The sequence below is a fragment of the Limulus polyphemus genome, unplaced genomic scaffold (genome assembly GCF_000517525.1).
Source record: "Limulus polyphemus unplaced genomic scaffold, Limulus_polyphemus-2.1.2 Scaffold369, whole genome shotgun sequence".
Lineage (NCBI taxonomy): Eukaryota > Metazoa > Arthropoda > Merostomata > Xiphosura > Limulidae > Limulus > Limulus polyphemus.
Window position 1 is genome coordinate 386,397 of NW_013665979.1, and position 5,780 is coordinate 392,176.

Here is a 5,780-nt window from a genome sequence, read left to right on the forward strand (position 1 = left end):
TCCGATATAGGTTAATCAAAAAGTTCCCCGAGGAGGAAAGGATCCAATATAGGTTAATCAAGAAGTTACCCGAGGAGGAAAGGATCCGATATAGGTTAATCAAAAAGTTCCCCGAGGAGGAAAGGATCCAATATAGGTTAATCAAGAAGTTACCCGAGGAGGAAAGGATCCAATATAGGTTAATCAAAAAGTTCCCCGAGGAGGAAAGGATCCAATATTTGTTAATCAAAAAGTTCCCCGAGGAGGGAAGAATCCAATATAGGTTAATCAAAAAGTTCCCCGAGGAGGGAAGAATCCAATATTGGTTAATCAAAAAGTTCCCCGAGGAGGAAAGGATCCAATATAGGTTAATCAAGAAGTTACCCGAGGAGGAAAGGATCCAATATAGGTTAATCAAAAAGTTCCCCGAGGAGGAAAGAATCCAATATAGGTTAATCAAGAAGTTATCCGAGGAGGAAAGGATCCAATATAGGTTAATCAAAAAGTTCCCCGAGGAGGAAAGAATCCGATATAGGTTAATCAAGAAGTTAACCGAGGAGGAAAGGTGTCAGATTTTAAAAATAATATTATATATGTATATGGGTTTTTTTGTTGTTGTTTTTTTGCCAATTCTCGATAAAAATGGTTTTTACTTATATTTTTTAATAGTATGAATATATACTATGTAGTTGTTGGGCTTAGGATTCTTCTACAGTAGGTGTCTATGTCTTGTTAGCGATAAATTCAACGATGAATAAACAACACACGCTTTACTTGTTTTCAAATATAGAGAATATAAGCATACCGTAAACGTTATACAGTTTATGTATAGTTCTTCTATTCTTGTCAAAAGTCCACTTAGGCCTGTTCAATTACCTCAAAATCTCAGTTGACAAGCCGAACTATTTTCTCTAATACTATCGCAATATTAGTCTGATGTGATTCACTTGCGATTGTGGTCTTCTTTCTTCTGAAGATCCTATGTTCCCTTTGTCAGGCTGATTAAGTTACTTTAGAATTTCGCTTTGACGGAATAAGCTTATTTTTTCTTATTTCTTTTTCCACTGTTAGTTCCACTGTTAGGCCTATGTCAGTCGTTAGACCTATCACTTTTACGTTACCTAACTTCACACCAACTATATTCTCTTTGCTTTTATCTATCTAATACTGTCTGTCTGCTGCTTCCCGCTCGTCTCACGCTATTTATATCTTTATTACATAGTCGTCTGGCCACTTTCCATATTCTCGACACCAATTAGTTATTATCAAAACCTTCTACAATCGTCTGCTTTTAAGTCTTAATATAACAAAACTTAAAAACAATAAAATATTCATTCATAGATATAAATTAATCGCTAATATTTAAACCAAACTGTCTTTTATATCATGACAGAAGGATTCAATATAGGTTAATCAAGAATTTACCCGAGGAGGAAAGGATCTGATATAGGTTAACAAAATCACTATCAGTTATAGGGTAAAAACTCAACACCAGTTACTAAGCTGCTCAGGTATGCTTGATTAATCATAACTTCTAAATATAAAAAAGGCACATAAATCTTTATGAAAACGATTCTATTATTCAACCGAAAGTATTCTACATAAAACTATTTTGTTTTTTAATTAATGTATACATATTTGAAAATGCAATAAATAATTTCTGAGTTAATATATTGTTACGCCCCCGTTCGTTAGTTAATTTTCCGTATAATTTCTTTCCGAAGAAACTTTAGCGATACAAGTCCTTTCTTAAATAAAACTGGTTTATTCTTTCTAAATACAACTTTACAATACACTTAATTTCCACATTCACGCTATAACAAACGCTATAATTCACAACGAACGTCTCACGTGCTCGACTCAACAATACCTCTCTCTCTGTCCGCAGTTCAATTACCCATTGTTGCCGTCACGTCTTGACCGTCTTATATGTACAAGAATACCGAAATCTAGTAAACGCTCGAGCATTCACGAACGTTCTAGAAGCACATGACGTGTTACTAGCGTCACGTGACCTCCACTGTCGTAACAATATGTAACTGCTTGTGGAGAGGTATGCAAATTTCGTATTTGATTATTTTGAAATGAGTGAATTTAATTTGAAGTGCTTCAGGCACCAGAAGGCTCATGACCGACGAGCGAAGATTGACCAACATGAAGTAGCTGAGATCCTTAATAATGCCCCGCCCCCCAGTAGCACAGCGGTATGTCTGCGGACTTACAATGCTAGAAACCGGGTTTCGATACCCGTGGTGGGCAGAGCACAGATAGCCCATTGTGTAGTTTTTGCTTAATTACAAAGAAACAAACAATCCTTAATAATTTATCAAAGATAACTAATGATCCAGAATCATATGAAAAATAGTCAGTGAAATAAAATTTAGATTTAATAAATTAATTTTATACAGCAGTATTTGAATGGACAAATTATTAGGTAATATTGAATAACTGCTTTGTGAGCAACATTGTGTAAGTAGTGATTCAATTGAACAGGATCATTCTCATGATGTGTGATTTTGGCAGTGTAACGTCGTGTTCCTTCTTTATTTATCAAAACCTTGAGAATATCATGCGATTTTTTGATTTCTAGTTTCAGTAAGCCTTAAAAAACCTAATTTCAATTGAAGTTTCGCTTAGCTACAATGTTATGCTTATATATTTGTAATTCGTTCTCCTCAGTACTGGTACTTACAGTCGAATAACGATCCTTTATACAGCGTTAATAAGACCAGCCTAACGCGCGTGGGCAAAATATGCACATTTCAATGTAAGCCTTTTGAATTAATTATTAATATTCCCAAAAAAGTGAACCTTGATAACATATGCTAATCTCGAGTAATTTAATAATCATGCCTAAAAGCTTGATTAAGCTCTTTGAATATCTTAAGATCGTACATAATACTCCAAGAGGAATAACCTTTGAAATTAGTAACGGTGATGAAATATTTTCTTTTCATATTTTCATTGCTCAAAAATAAGTCTTTAATTTAAATTCTTCACATTTTAAATAATATCAATCTCGTTAAACTATTTCATTCGAGAGAAAATTAAATCCAAAATTATGTTAATAAATTTAAGTTATAGTGTACCTATGATTAATATTTCAAGCTATGAAACATTAATTTAAAAATATTTAAAACATATATATATGCACTGTATTATAAAAGATAGTCGTACATCATTTGATGTGTGACGTCATCCACAAAGCTTTGAAAGTACACCATGGAGACACGCCGTGTAGTTTCGTATATTTGTTAATAAGCACAAAGCTACACAATAAGCTATCTGTGGATATTGAAAACCAATTTTTAGAATTATAATTGTAGGTATGTTAATAGATGTACTAACATTATAGATTATGTAAGTACGAGAAAAAAAGAGAGAGATTATTGGCTGTTAGGTGTATGGAAAAAAATCCAAAAAATCTGTACTTGGTCATTGATAATCAACTGTGTATGAATTTACAAAATAAAAAACGAATTAAATGTAAGGGGAATCTTTAGAAATAGTTGTAAACAAAATGAGTTTGAATAGAGATTTAAGTCCAGGTGCCACTGAATTGAATTTCTGAATTATATTTCGTAAATGGCGCCACTGTACAATATGCTACTTGTACACGTACATTTACCAAGTACATAAATGAACCTCATGAGTCCTTTTTTCTCTTACGAAGATGGTGGATTATGTTGTCCACGGAAACATGTAGAGGGTGTTTTTTCTTTTAACCTTATACAAATAGATTATTGTGCATCTGGAAATGTTGGTGTCATTTTATCTTCATTTTGTAACACACACATTAGTATAGATACGTGAGCTTTGATATAGTAAAGTTAGCGATTTCAGCATGCAGTTGTATAGTTTAATATTGGGAGTTTTGGGTTATTCCTAATCTAAGTGTTGTTCGAACTATTAACAAACAACGTATTCGAACATCCCAAAGCAATCAGTAAACAACTTTGAAGAATAAACAAATCAACAACAAAACAAAAAGAAAATTACTATTTTGTATTGTTTACTATGGTTAAGAGGTCAGGTTTCTATACCTAGATGTGGTATTATTGTTTATTTGGTTAAGAGGTCAGGTTTCTATACCTAGATGTGGTATTATTGTTTATTATGGTTAAGAGGTCAGATTTCTATACCTAGATGTGGTATTATTGTTTATTATGGTTAAGTTTGTTTGTTTGTTATGAATTTCGCGCAAAGCTACAGAGGGCTATCTGCGCTAGCCGTCTCTAATTTAGCAGTGTAAGACTAGAGGGAAGGCAGCTAGCCATCACCACCCACCGCCAACTCTTGGGCTACTCTTTTACCAACGAATAGTGGGATTGGCCGTCACATTATAACGCCCCCCACGGCTGAAAGGGCGAGCATGTTTGGTGTGACGGGGATTCGAACCCGCGACCCGCAGATTGCGAGTTGAGCACCCTAACTACCTGGCCATGCCGGGGCCTTTATTATGGTTAAGAGAACAAAAAACAAAATAACTGGAATTTCCAACCCCCGACTTTACCTACACCCACAGAAACTCTAATGTTTCAAATACAGTTTGCCCCCCAGTGGCACAGCAGTATGTCCGCGGACATACAACGCTAGAAACCAGGTTTCGATGCCCGTGGTGGGCAGAGCACAGATAGCCCATTGTGTAGCTTTGTGCATAGCTTCAAACAAACAAAATCAAATACAATCGACCCAAATTTTAAACACTATTCAGAAGGAAGACAGACAGCCAAAAGCATAGTCGCCACAAGGGCTCTCTCTGGCTGTGTGAATGGAAAAAAAAAGATTAACTTTAGTTTTATATAACGCGCCCACAGCTAAAAGTGCGGAGCGCGCTCAGAACACGCCCGTTCACTAAGACATGAAAAGCTAATAATGCTATGCTACGACTTCCGATGAATTACCTAATAAAGATACAATCCAAACTTCTGTTGTTTTCGAGTACCCGTCCCCTGGACGAAAGTTATGTAAATTCATGATCAATGAAAGGTTATCTTAGGACATGAAATGCTCCTTCCCTTATATGCAATTGTAAAAAACGCAAAACGCCCATAAACACTATAAAATACAAAATGTGAAACCGCAAATTTGTTTGTACCTACCACATGGACCCAACAAACCTTCATGTTAAATTTGGTAAAGATCCATCAACAGGGGGCGAAGTCGTTACATGGACATACAACAGACAGTACTATTATATTTATATAGAAGTAGTTACATGGACATACAACAGACAGTACTATTATATTTATATAGAAGTAGTTACATGGACATACAACAGACAATACTATTATATTTATATAGATTTACATTAAATTAGTCGATCAACATACTAACTGTAAAACGAAATAACGATCCAAAAATAAAGAAAAAATAATAATTATAACAGGAATTGAATTTATAATAATCTTAGAAATCAATTTTAAATCCTGAATAAATAAATCATTTATTGCTTAGTTATGAAGTATATAATTATGAATATAAGGTGAACGAACAATGTAATTTAACTTACGAAGGTTAAGCCTCTTCTAATTACAGAGTTCAAACTCTAGAAAACACTGAGTTGACGAAACAATAAAATAAAAATACAAGATAAATCTCACAGATAACGTAAGCACCAGCAGGTTACAGAGAAATGATTTTCGCTGCACAGACTAAGACTGCTCATAACAGTATTAACATGGTTAAGCTTATAACACAAACAAACTTTTTGATTCAGTCCTTCAGTAACGTTATATTTTTACACTCAATCTATTTTGCTAAGATGTGAATATTTAGGAGTGACGTATTCAAATAATGAA